Source organism: Bufo gargarizans, unplaced genomic scaffold, assembly GCF_014858855.1.
Source record: "Bufo gargarizans isolate SCDJY-AF-19 unplaced genomic scaffold, ASM1485885v1 fragScaff_scaffold_486_pilon, whole genome shotgun sequence".
Lineage (NCBI taxonomy): Eukaryota > Metazoa > Chordata > Amphibia > Anura > Bufonidae > Bufo > Bufo gargarizans.
In genome coordinates this window covers 500,573-515,636 of record NW_025334125.1, presented here as the reverse complement: position 1 = coordinate 515,636, position 15,064 = coordinate 500,573, and positions in this window count along the sequence as shown.

Genomic DNA, 15,064 nt, shown 5'->3' with positions numbered 1-15,064 from the left:
CTACATTTACCCAGTGTGCAGTTAGGGAGATATAGCGTCCCTGGCCGTGCTTACTGGTCCACGTATCTGTGGTTAGGTGGACCTTGCTACAGATGGCGTTGCGCAGTGCACACTTGATTTTATCGGATACTTGGTTGTGCAGGGAAGGCACGGCTCTCTTGGAGAAGTAGTGCCGGCTGGGAACAACATACTGTGGGACAGCAAGCGACATGAGCTGTTTGAAGCTGTCTGTGTCCACCAGCCTAAATGACAGCATTTCATAGGCCAGTAGTTTAGAAATGCTGGCATTCAGGGCCAGGGATCGAGGGTGGCTAGGTGGGAATTTACGCTTTCTATCAAATGTTTGTGAGATGGAGAGCTGAACGCTGGCGTGTGACATGGTTGAGACGCTTGGTGACGGAGGTGGTGGTGGTGGTGTTGGTGGTACATCCCCTGTTTGCTGGGCGGCAGGTGCCAACGTTCCTCCAGAGGCGGAGGAAGAGGCCGAGGCGGCAGCAGCAGAATAGGCCGAGGCGGCAGCAGCAGAAGAGGTAGCAGGGGGAGCCTGAGTGACTTCCTTGGTTTTAAGGTGTTTACTCCACTGCAGTTCATGCTTTGCATGCAGGTGCCTGGTCATGCAGGTTGTGCTCAGGTTCAGAACGTTAATGCCTCGCTTCAGGCTCTGATGGCACAGCGTGCAAACCACTCGGGTCTTGTCGTCAGCACATTGTTTGAAGAAGTGCCATGCCAGGGAACTCCTTGAAGCTGCCTTTGGGGTGCTCGGTCCCAGATGGCGGCGGTCAGTAGCAGGCGGAGTCTCTTGGCGGCGGGTGTTCTGCTTTTGCCCACTGCTCCCTCTTTTGCTACGCTGTTGGCTCGGTCTCACCACTGCCTCTTCCTCCGAACTGTGAAAGTCAGTGGCACGACCTTCATTCCATGTGGGGTCTAGGACCTCATCGTCCCCTGCATCGTCTTCCACCCAGTCTTGATCCCTGACCTCCTGTTCAGTCTGCACACTGCAGAAAGACGCAGCAGTTGGCACCTGTGTTTCGTCATCATCAGAGACATGCTGAGGTGGTATTCCCATGTCCTCATCATCAGGAAACATAAGTGGTTGTGCGTCAGTGCATTCTATGTCTTTCACCGCTGGGGAAGGGCTAGGTGGATGCCCTTGGGAAACCCTGCCAGCGGAGTCTTCAAACAGCATAAGAGACTGCTGCATAACTTGAGGCTGAGACAGTTTCCCTGGTATGCATGGGGGTGATGTGACAGACTGATGGGGTTGGTTTTCAGGCGCCATCTGTGCGCTTTCTGCAGAAGACTGGGTGGGAGATAATGTGAACGTGCTGGATCCACTGTCGGCCACCCAATTGACTAATGCCTGTACCTGCTCAGGCCTTACCATCCTTAGAACGGCATTGGGCCCCACCATATATCGCTGTAAATTCTGGCGGCTACTGGGACCTGAGGTAGTTGGTACACTAGGACGTGTGGATGTGGCAGAACGGCCACGTCCTCTCCCAGCACCAGAGGGTCCACTAACACCACCACGACCATGTCCACGTCCGCGTCCCTTACTAGATGTTTTTCTCATTGTTATGGTTCACCACAACAACAAATATATTATTTGGCCCAATGTATTGTATTCAAATTCAGCGGGATATAAATTTGAGGCCTAGTATTTAGGCGCTGGGTCACCGGTATGGATTTAGTGACAGAATTAGACTTGGAAATGCACAGAAGCGTGTGTGTGAAGTTATTCTGAATGACCCTATGTGCACCTTCAATATTATATACCCTTTTAGGGATAGATTTCAAATAGCTCTGATATAGCAGAAACCACTAAATTATGAAATTGCTAAATTGGGAATTGTACTTCAACCCAGAACAAAAAATGTGCTTTGACGGACACTAAATATCTTGCCCAGCAACAACAGTACAGCGGTGGGTAACGAGAGATTTAGAGGGATTTAAATTTGAGGCCTAGTATTTAGGCGCTGGGTCACCGGTATGGATTTAGTGACAGAATTAGACTTGGAAATGCACAGAAGCGTGTGTGTGAAGTTATTCTGAATGACCCTATGTGCACCTTCAATATTATATACCCTTTTAGGGATAGATTTCAAATAGCTCTGATATAGCAGAAACCACTAAATTATGAAATTGCTAAATTGGGAATTGTACTTCAACCCAGAACAAAAAATGTGCTTTGACGGACACTAAATATCTTGCCCAGCAACAACAGTACAGCGGTGGGTAACGAGAGATTTAGAGGGATTTAAATTTGAGGCCTAGTATTTAGGCGCTGGGTCACCGGTATGGATTTAGTGACAGAATTAGACTTGGAAATGCACAGAAGCGTGTGTGTGAAGTTATTCTGAATGACCCTATGTGCACCTTCAATATTATATACCCTTTTAGGGATAGATTTCAAATAGCTCTGATATAGCAGAAACCACTAAATTATGAAATTGCTAAATTGGGAATTGTACTTCAACCCAGAACAAAAAATGTGCTTTGACGGACACTAAATATCTTGCCCAGCAACAACAGTACAGCGGTGGGTAACGAGAGATTTAGAGGGATTTAAATTTGAGGCCTAGTATTTAGGCGCTGGGTCACCGGTATGGATTTAGTGACAGAATTAGACTTGGAAATGCACAGAAGCGTGTGTGTGAAGTTATTCTGAATGACCCTATGTGCACCTTCAATATTATATACCCTTTTAGGGATAGATTTCAAATAGCTCTGATATAGCAGAAACCACTAAATTATGAAATTGCTAAATTGGGAATTGTACTTCAACCCAGAACAAAAAATGTGCTTTGACGGACACTAAATATCTTGCCCAGCAACAACAGTACAGCGGTGGGTAACGAGAGATTTAGAGGGATTTAAATTTGAGGCCTAGTATTTAGGCGCTGGGTCACCGGTATGGATTTAGTGACAGAATTAGACTTGGAAATGCACAGAAGCGTGTGTGTGAAGTTATTCTGAATGACCCTATGTGCACCTTCAATATTATATACCCTTTTAGGGATAGATTTCAAATAGCTCTGATATAGCAGAAACCACTAAATTATGAAATTGCTAAATTGGGAATTGTACTTCAACCCAGAACAAAAAATGTGCTTTGACGGACACTAAATATCTTGCCCAGCAACAACAGTACAGCGGTAACGAGAGATTTAGAGGGATTTAAATTTGAGGCCTAGTATTTAGGCGCTGGGTGACAGGTATGGGTTTAGTGACAGAATTAGACTGGGATATGGCCAAAAAATAAACAGACTATTGCTGGTTAAATGCACTTGGTGTGACAGCTTCACCCTGATGTAGGCTTTAGCCAAAAAACAACCACACCATTGAGGGTTAAATGCACTTGGTGACAGGCGCAGCTTGCCCCTGATTTTGTATATGGCCAAAAAATGAACAGACTATTGCTGGTTAAATGCACTTGGTGTGACAGCTTCACCCTGATGTAGGCTTTAGCCAAAAAACAACCACACCATTGAGGGTTAAATGCACTTGGTGACAGGCGCAGCTTGCCCCTGATTTTGTATATGGCCAAAAAATGAACAGACTATTGCTGGTTAAATGCACTTGGTGTCACAGCTTCACCCTGATGTAGGCTTTAGCCAAAAAACAACCACACCATTGAGGGTTAAATGCACTTGGTCGCATACCTGTGTCACTCATGTCATGTCATGTGAGATGTGTCATTCCATTAATTATGCCATACATACGTGTACAGATACTGGTCCTGTACTCCTGTACTGCATTTGCTTACAGTTCCTAAATAAATAATACTGCAGTGATTAGCAACCGTATGACAGGCGTTTATCACCGATCCTCAGGACGACCGTCGCTTGGAAGAGCTTAAAGTGTAAAGGCCATTTAATTATTTTTTTGCTAAAGTGTAGGGCAAGTGATAGGTAACATTTTTAGAATATAGTTTATTTAGCCAAAACGTTTAATTTTTGAAGAAAACGGTGGCTGAAATGGCCCTTAGTCTTCTATTTGAAAAGGGGAGACAGGCTGTGCGGGAGCTGTGCTTCTGCCTCCCATGCTCCCCCGGTGGCCACAGGTGTCTTAAAATCTAATGCTCGGATACACTAACTAACCTGCCTTCCCTGCGATAATCACTCATGAAGACGGATGGACCTTAGCATTTTAGCGGGCCCAAGGAAATTCTTGCCCAGGGTCCAATCAATATTAAAGACAGCCCTGCTCGGATACATAATCTCGGATGCCGGGTTGCAGATGGATCCTGCGAAATTGAATGCAGTAATGGACTAGCCCCGCCCACACGGTCTTCGTGCTATACAGCGCTTCCTTGGATTTGCTAATTTCTATTGTCAATTCATCACAAATTTTTCATCTATTATATCTCTGATCTCCGCTCTTACTAAGAAAGGGTTGGATGCCAGAGTCTGGACTCCTAAGGCTGAATCCGCCTTTTTTCAGTTAAAAAGGTCCTTTGCTTCTGCACCTGTTCTGCGTCATCTCCTGCTAATTCTTTTTAGAAGTGTACGCCTCCTCCATAGGAGACGGTGCTGTTTTACTACAGAAAGCTTCCAAGGGCAAGATGTTTACATGTGGATTTTTCTCCGAGCTCTTCTCCCCTGCTAAGAGGAATTACTGTATAGCAGATGGAGAGATTCTGGCCATAAAACGTACTTTGGAGGAGTGGCGTTATCTATTGGAGGGGGCTCAGCATCCAGTAATAGTCTTCACCGACCACAAGAACCTAACTTATCTGCAGACGGCCGAGTGTCTGAACCCTCGCCAAGCCAGATGGCCGCTCTTCTTATCCTGTTTAGATTTTAATCTTCACTTTTGCCGGGCATAGATGAACATCAAAGTGGATGCTCTGTCTCGGTCATTTGACTTCTCCAACCAGCAGGAGGAGCCCCAGAACATTGTAGATCCTGCTCGCTTGATCACAGTGGCTCCTGTCCTGGTAAAAGACATCCCTCCCAGGAAGACATTTGTGCCATCTGCCAAGAGAAAACATATTCTAGCTTGGGGGCACAACTCCAAACTGGCTGGTCACCCTGGTATCCGCAAGACCACAGAACTTTTGTCTCACCACTACTGGTGGCCCACACTGGCTAAGGATATGTGTCTGCCTGCACCGTCTGTGCTGAGAATAAAGTCTCCAGGACCAAACCACCCGGCTTTTGTTACCTCTTCCTGTTTCTGATACCCCATGGCAACACATTACCATGGACTTTGTTATAGATCTGCCCTCTTATGCCAGATGTACAGCTATCTGGGTGGTCATGAACCGGTTCTCCAATATGGCGCACTTCGTTCCTTTGGCTCGACTGCCCTCAGCTGCTGAACTTGCTAAACTGTTCGTGAAACACATATTCCGCTTGCATGGTCTACCTTGGCATACTGTTTCTGATTGCGGAGTCCAGTTTACCTTCAAACTCTGAGTTCTTTGCCATCTGTTGAGCTAGATTTCGCTTCCGGTTATCATCCCCAGACCAACGGGCAAGTGGAGCAGGTCAATCAAATATTAGAGAACTATCTCTAATAAATGTATACATTATCGAGAATGCAGATGATGTGCAGAGACTAAGGGAAGTCAGCTCTAAGGTACGATCTGGTCATTTGGATCTTTCTCCTGGGTTTTCTTTGTTTCTCTGTGTTTTCCGGGTTCTTGTTCTTTTTGTTTCCATTCTGTCCTGTCCTCAGTCATGTATGTGTGGTTTATTATCACAAACTTATCAGTAAGACACACCTTCCTAGCTTGGAGTTTTCCAATCATTGTCGGCTAGACGTGTACATATGATAAGAACTGTGATGTCATTGTATTACCCAAAATGCACTTCTGCTGTTGGTGTAATGTTACTTATTTACCCCTAGGTGACACTATTATCTAAGAAATTAGTATCATTCTCTTAAGGGTTAAATATCCAAGTATGACTTTATCTCACATTCTATGCACATGACCTCTGGAACATAAATCAAAGCTAGAGGGATTAATTCTGACATTTCTTACCAATTAGGGACAGAGTTCTAGGCACCCCCTTTTAAATGTTTCTCACATGGTTAAATTTATGTTACAGATAATAAAATGATGAGCTTGTTTTCTCACAGAGATATTGATGGCTAGTTTAAATACCACATCTTTACAGATACTCATTAACAAAGTGTATACTTAAACTGTTTTCATCATATAATAGGAATATATGCATTCCTATTTAGAAATATATCTATATGATAACAGATACATAAACGTCCTTAATAATACGTAACAATATAAAACGATACATATGTCTTATTGATTTTCTTATACAAAACTAAGGTTGATTTATAAGCGTATATAGATATCAGATTTTTTGCTTCATTAATAAATACCAAACTGTAGAGGTAATTAGCACCAGCTGCTTCTGGAGAGCACCCTTATCTGCTGTCATAAATCCCTAAGGAGACAAGAAGGCCTCTTTTCAGACTGGTACATCCATAAGAAGAAATGATCTGAACTGTCCTTCCCATGACCCTTTCTCGGCCATCCTTAAAACACATACATATAGCAATATGGCCTTTTTATAGGTACAGTACAGACCAAAAATTTGGACACACCTTCTCATTCAAAGAGTTTTCTTTATTTTCATGACTATGCCTTATAAATGGGGTTGGGACCATCAGTTGCGTTGTGGAGAAGTCAGGTGGATACACGGCTCATAGTCCTACTGAATAGACTGTTAGAATTTGTATTATGGCAAGAAAAAAGCAGCTAAGTAAAGAAAAACGAGTGCCCATCATTACTTTTAGAAGTGAAGGTCAGTCAGTCCCCAAGTACAGTCACAAAAACCATCAAGCACTACAAAGAAACTGGCTCACATGCGGACCGCCCCAGGAAAGGAAGACCAAGAGTCACCTCTGCTGCGGAGGATAAGTTCATCCGAGTCACCAGTCTCAGAAATCGCAGGTTAACAGCAGCTCAGATTAGAGACCAGGTCAATGCCACACAGAGTTCTAGCAGCAGACACATCTCTAGAACAACTGTTAAAAGAAGACTGTATGAATCAGGCCTTCATGGTAGAATATCTGCTAGGAAACCACTGCTAAGGACAGGCAACAAGCAGAAGAGACTTGTTTGGGCTAAAGAACACAAGGAATGGACATTAGACCAGTGGAAATCTGTGCTTTGGTCTGATGAGTTCAAATTTTAGATCTTTGGTTCCAACCACCGTGTCTTTGTGCGATGCAGAAAAGGTGAACGGATGGACTCTACATGCCTGGTTCCCACCGTGAAGCATGGAGGAGGAAGTGTGATGATGCTTTGCTGGTGACACTGTTGGGGATTTATTCAAAATTGAAGGCAATAATACGTAACAATATAAAACGATACATATGTCTTATTGATTTTCTTATACAAAACTAAGGTTGATTTGTGCGATGCAGAAAAGGTGAACGGATGGACTCTACATGCCTGGTTCCCACCGTGAAGCATGGAGGAGGAAGTGTGATGATGCTTTGTGCGATGCAGAAAAGGTGAACGGATGGACTCTACATGCCTGGTTCCCACCGTGAAGCATGGAGGAGGAAGTGTGATGATGCTTCTATTCAAAATTGAAGGCATACTGAACCAGCATGGCTACCACAGCATCTTGCAGCGGCATGCTATTCCATCCGGTTTGCGTTTAGTTGGACCATCATTTATTTTTCAACAGGACAATGACCCCAAACACACCTCCAGGCTGTGTAAGGGCTATTTAACCATGAAGGAGAGTGATGGGGTGCTGCGCCTGATGACCTGGCCTCCACAGTCACCGGACCTGAACCCAATCGAGATGGTTTGGGGTGAGCTGGACCGCAGAGTGAAGGCAAAAGGGCCAACAAGTGCTAAGCATCTCTGGGAACTCCTTCAAGACTGTTAGAAGACCATTTCAGGTGACTACCTCTTGAAGCTCATCCCACCGTGAAGCATGGAGGAGGAAGTGTGATGATGCTTTGTGCGATGCAGAAAAGGTGAACGGATGGACTCTACATGCCTGGTTCCCACCGTGAAGCATGGAGGAGGAAGTGTGATGATGCTTCTATTCAAAATTGAAGGCATACTGAACCAGCATGGCTACCACAGCATCTTGCAGCGGCATACTATTCCATCCGGTTTGCGTTTAGTTGGACCATCATTTATTTTTCAACAGGACAATGACCCCAAACACACCTCCAGGCTGTGTAAGGGCTATTTAACCATGAAGGAGAGTGATGGGGTGCTGCGCCTGATGACCTGGCCTCCACAGTCACCGGACCTGAACCCAATCGAGATGGTTTGGGGTGAGCTGGACCGCAGAGTGAAGGCAAAAGGGCCAACAAGTGCTAAGCATCTCTGGGAACTCCTTCAAGACTGTTAGAAGACCATTTCAGGTGACTACCTCTTGAAGCTCATCAATAGAATGCCAAGAGTGTGCAAAGCAGTAATCAAAGCAAAAGGGGGCTACTTTGAAGAACCTAGAATATGACATATTTTCAGTTGTTTCACACTTTTTTTTTATGTATATAATTCCACATGTGTTAATTCATAGTTTTGATGCCTTTAGTGTGAATCTACAATTTTCATAGTCATGAAAATAAAGAAAACTCTTTGAATGAGAAGGTGTGTCCAAACTTTTGGTCTGTACTGTATATGTAATCAAATTCACTATAAATAGGATATTTAGATAAATGTTTTATACACTTATGAAAAAGCACAACAAATCCCTCTTCGCTACAATATAAAATGAAAATAAACTAAGGAACCCTAAAACTATCAATTTTTATAAGATATTAAACATTATAAGATATTAAGGTAACCGGATATATATTACCCTATTCAAGAAGAGGAATACTTCACGTATCCACGTCCGCTTAAGGGTTTAAATATACCTCAAACGCAGACAACACTAACATTTCAGAGAAGAATAAACCAAGCTAAAGGAAGTAGCCAAAAGTTAACCTTTCATTTAGCCCACTGGGGGATAGGGAATGGAAATGGTAAATCCATTCCGCTTCCTTTTGTAGAATTTTTCTATACTAATCCCCCCTTCTAATGTTTCCAACACTGAAAAGCGCAAAACACTCTGGTCACCTGAATGCTTATCTATTACATGTTCGTGATAGATATAATGTTTATTTTTGACTCCCGGTATATCTTTCTGGGTAGTTTGCCCTCTTTTTGTGCAGATTAATTGTTGGGTTACCTATTTACGTAATTCTGTAGTGCACTGCTATAACTTTTTTATTTTATGTTTGTTAGGCTGGTATATTCTGTATATCTATAATTATTGTGGCCCCTTTTAGTTGGCCTTATCCCACCTACCATCCTCGGCACCTCACCCTTTGGATACCGGACGTTTAGTCGTCATATTCGACACATGTTTACCCACTGGGAGGTTGTATTTCAGCGCTCTGTATTGGAACGCAACCAGAACCGAATATGCGTCCCACTTGTTGTGTTCCAGCATTGTAATGCAACCGGAACCGGAAGTGGGGTTTGCACAGTTCCGTTGTACTGTGGAACACACTGGTAATCGAAAGTGCGACACAGTCTGGCATTTTAAATTGGCGTCTCTGACCATGCTGTAGGTCTGCAGTTATCCTGAACCTCGGTGGGACTGGACGCCTGTCAGCGGGACATCTTAGTGTGAGTGTTGCATCTGTTTATCATTGTCCAAATAGGTGTCGCATTGCCCAAATGGGCGGACGCTCCAGACTGGGTCAGTAACTTTGATTTTCTTAGTGATTTTTATTAGCAGCATTACACTTTTGGTGTGCATAGGTACATCACCACCCCTCACGCCTCAGTTTTAAGCGGTGAACTGCAGTATATGGACGCATGTTTACTATAATGAGCCCTATGTGATGATGCTGCTATTATACTAGTCCCTTGATGTCTGGAGCTTATTTTTACTGTCACACTCCAGTGTTCTCATGTCTGCTGCTTTATGTATTTTACAATATAATTATTGTGTTTCATGTGGATTTCTAATAAAGTATTAAAGTTTATATTTACTTGCGTGGTATCTTTTTTAGCGGTATAGGAGTTGTACGGATGATTCAATGTGAGATACTTATGGTACAGATTTTTGGGTGTTTTAGGTATTTATGTATCTACCAGCCCCACCTTTATCTACATGCCCATTGTTTTGTTTTGTGTGAGCACCCGTCTTGTGTACCCCCTGATGAACCTAATGAGTAGGGGAAATGCATCGGGGTGACAGGGTACTTATATTGCATTTGTTTTCTTAGGGCTTACCAGGGTAATCCAGGATACGTATGCGGACGGGGGGTCACCACCATCAGGTGATGCCTCTGGGCTAAGGATCAATCAGGATCATAATAGGGATAGTACTGTCCCCGGACTATTGCTTTCCTCTTATTTACTCACTCCTGGGCCCTTCCTTATCCCTTCTAGCGTTATATGTGTATAGTTTTTCCGGTAAGGTCATTTTAAGGATATTAATAAAAATCTATAGTTTTAGGGTTCCTTAGTTTTTTCATTTTGTTTTGTTTAATTAATAGGACTCATCCATCTACTGGTTATCTGTACGCTGCTTTGTCGTTTATTACAATATAATCCATTGAAATAAAATTGGATTATATTGGAATGTCAAAAAGGTTTTTCATACAGGTTCCTCAAGAACCGGGGTGTTTGTACTTGGTCTGTAATATTCCAGCCAGAGCTTTGCTAAAGTCTTTCTGAAGAATTGCATCCAACGCATCTCTTGGATGGTAAGGATCCATACGCTCCTTTAGGAATATCAGTTCTCGTTTAAATTGTCCATTACTCTCATGAAGAATTATTGAGTGAGTCAATAACTTTGAATGTAAGTTGGTGGTAACGATAGTGTCCTCCACAATGGAATATAAGTCCGATAAATGTTGCTTCTGATTTTCCATCTCTGCATGAATGTCATCAGGTTCTTTTTAACGAACCGATCTCAAGCTATAATGTCTGAATAGAGATGGAATTAGCATCTGATACACCGGTAGCAACGACAGCACCTAAATATATTGTATGACAAATATAAGCACATGCATCTTTCCACTTTTCCTTTAATCAACCCTAAAGAAATAAATAAATCATTCTACCACATATCTTCAATTTGGCAAAGTTTTCTTACTTTAACAGAGCAAGATCTTGGTTTAGAAGTGAGTTAAGAGATAATTAGTTACACAGGAAAATACATGAGGATAGGGTAGTACACTCCTTTGTTCATACTATACCAATCCTGGGTTTCCACCTTTAGCTGTAACCTTTATATCTCTTTAGTCCTCATCATCCGGTAATCCTTCCATTTGGTGAAATCGTGACCTGAAAAGCGTCTCGCCTACACTTATCAATGAGCCATCAAACAATTTCAATTTTGGCCTCTTTGCTGTCTCATCCATAACCTGTTGGAAATAACTATATGAAAATTGGCCCGATAAGTTAATCTTGGAGCTAAGAATCAACAAAATATCGGCCATCAACCTGAAACAAATCATATAAGAAATTAGGATGCTCACTCATCTGACGCTTTTTGGGGATTTGATCCTTTTTCACCGATGCGACTTCTGGAGAAACCTGGACATTCCTACTGCATGCACCCCCCACCTTTGGGGAAAACTGGATTATATGACAGCTTACAGATGGCAGCTCACAGATTGATGCAGAGATGATGGGATCACTCATTGGAGAAGACTCAGGCTCAGGTTGTTTTTCAATGGACACCTGGAATATCTTATATACTATTTCAGTTAATTTAGCCACTTGATCTGCCAACTGATGAAACCGATCATTTGATTTGCGCACAGTTTGGTTTTGTGGTGTACCCTTACTAGAAGTGGGTGACCGACATCTAGGTGAAGTAGAGGGTTCAGGCCTACCTTCCTTCTGTTGTCTGGCCCTGTTATTCCAGCGACCTGTACCTCTGAGGACCCCTGTTGTAATATTGGGGACGGTAGTTAGACCTTTTATCATCATTATTACCCCCCTCTCACCCGTTAGGGCTATGAGGTTTTGCTTGGGTCTTACCTGTTGTCACTGAGTTTGTTGGAAAGGTCCTGTAGATGGAGGGTACCTGCGTGGCTACGTTTCAAAACCCAAGTTGGGCTTTATTTTGGCTTCTGCTGCGTTTAGTTCTGGGGACCTTTTGTATCTTCTCTCACCCGTAGCATGGCACTCACTGATGTTATACAGGGAAGTGTCAGCCGTCACCAATAGAGATGGCCTTGCGGTTCACCCGGCGGTCATTTCGCGGCGAAGTTTGCGTGTTTGCGATTCGCCGAACATGCGAACATATGGAGAAATTCACGCCCGCCATATTCTTTTACATTGTGAAGAACTTTGACCCATGACACATCCATCAGGTGGTACAGGACAGCCAATTGAGACATTTCAGCACATGGACGTACCCCCTACCTTACAAATAAACCTGATCTGGCCGCCATTTTACATTCAGTGTTTTGCCAGTGTAGGGAGAGGTTGCTGTGTGGAGCAGGGACAGGCTGTTAGGGACACCAAACGCTAGCTAATAGGGCCACAAAAGTCATTTTAAGCACTAGTATAGGTGTGCTATCGATAGGTGTGATATACTGAGGGGTGTGATATACTAATAATATACTTTTATAATGAGTCAAAAACACATAGATCTATATAGTGATCACCTGGAAGTCAGGGGCCTAGGGGCTAGGGGCTTACTAAGGCAATTTTTATATAGGGTAAGGTTCCGGACGGGGTCGCTCTTATCAGGGCGGGTGGTCTGTGGTTAGGCTATCAGGGACAGAATAGCACCCCCTGTAGGGCAATATCAGGGGCAGCTCTTTGCTCACCCTGTCCTTCAATACCACATCATCATCTAGCCCAGGGATGGATGTTTTTTTGCTTTCCCTCCTGGATTAATCGATGTGCACTGGAACGCCCCGGATTGTGGTAGGACATATGGTTTCTGATTTGGTGCCGCCAAGCACCTGATTTAGTGCCGCCGAGAACTTATTATTGCCGACCACATCTATGCTTTTTGCTTAACTTTAAAGTATAACTGTCACATTTTTTTGGGGGGAGTATTGCATTGTGGTGACTAATATCTCCTTGGTGGCCCTATTTAAATACCCCTTAATTCCACAGTTTAGTTCCCTGTACTGCCTACTTTTACCTGTGCTTCAAATCAGGTTGCTATGCAGGGTCCGTCTATGTGTTGAAGGACGGAGGACGCAGAAGCACGCTGCGTGCAAGGTCACATTCCTGACAGCCAGGGACTGTAAGTAAATGATTAAAGCCAGGTCCTCCCCAGCAGCTGATAACAGTGCCTGGGCTGTGTGCACGTCTCCCTGTCCCTGCGCTTGGCAGACGCTCCCTCACTCAGCAGAGCTGGAGAATGCAGAGCCGAAGCAGCGCAGAGCAGGGAAGGGAGATCTGCCGTCTGCTCAGTGTATAAATGACAGCAACATGTGGTAAGAGGACCCCTTTGTGCTGCAGGAGATTAACACTTTAGGGGGAGGGCTCTGGTTACTGACACTTTTGGGGGGCTATTGTTACTGGCTAGTGAGGGCAGGCGGGATTAGCCTCAGGGTGAGGGCAGTGGCGGCCATCTTAACTGAATAGTGAAATTGCAGTTTTATGCAGACTGGTTGCTAAGGGCTGAATCTTAATAAATATGGGGTAAGTCAGTCTAATAGTAACTGATTCTGGAATATCATGTTATTAGTAACTACATATATGAAAATTGAAATTAGGGTCTAAGTGTGACAGTTATCCTTTAATAATTTAATTTATTTTCATTTTGAAGGATATCTTTTCCATTCACACGTCCGCAAAATGGGTCTGCATCCGTTCTGCAATTTTGCGGAACGGGTGCAGACCCATTCATTTTCAATGGGGCCGGAATGTGCTATCCACATCCGCATTTTCGGATCCGCACTTCCGCATCCGTGCTTCCGTTTCCGCCCAAAAATAGAACATGTCTTATTCTTGTCTGCAATTGCAGACAAGATTAGGCATTTTCTATTATAGTGCTGGCGATGTGCGGTCCACAAATTGCGGAATGCACATTGCCAGTGTCCGTGTTTTACGGATCTGCAAAACACTTACGGATGTGTGAATGGACCCTCATAGTAACATTATTAACCACTTCAGCTCCCCTAGCTTAAACCCCCTAATGACCAGAGCACTTTTTACAATACAGAGCACTACACTACTTTCACGGTTTATTGCTCGGTCATGCAACTTACCACCCAAATGAATTTTACCTCCTTTTCTTTACACTAATAGAGCTTTCATTTGGTGGTATTTCATTGCTGCTGACATTTTTTATTTTTTTGTTATTAATTGAAATTTGCAAGGTCAGGTACACAGCGAAGCAGGCAAGAGAGACACCTTTACACTTGGAGATAGATCGACTGCTGGATCATCAGGAGATCAGCATATACTCAGCGACCAGCTATTGTGTAGGATCAACAATCTGTGTCCAGTAATGCCCCAATGAAAATATTATGTCTATCATCTGGACACGTTGTATCGATTTCTAGGCATTACAAATGCGCATAATAAGAAACAAGTGTGGCCCCCTCTGGTGGTATGAGGTCACAGCCAAACTGCTGAAATAGGCATATGCGTGATAAGCGTGGTCCCCTCTGATGGTGATAGGCATTATTTACACGTGAAGCCCAAGCACAAACCACTTCTAATACTGAGTGGCCACGCGTCTGGCACTGGTCTGGCCATGATGCGCGCGCTCACATGTATGTGATGTTTAAAAAGCCTCTATCCTGCCCATCGAAGAAAGCAGAGACTGGTCAGGAGAATCGGAATAGAGGTTTGTAACCCATTCCCTGCCAGTCTGCAGCCTGTTGAAAAAATAACAAGTAGGGGGAGATGTTGATATGTCTAAGACAAGCATTAGGACTAATTTGGGATCCTATTGTTAAATATCCCAAACGGATATATATATATATATTACTGCTGATATATCATGGTCCAAAGCGATAATTACATGGTCATGTGGATCATGATACTGATACTATGGATACCACAGACCTTTTTTTATTAAAATGTAGAATAAGTGTCACTGAATACATCAATAAAGGTGATCCATATATTTTCTGCACA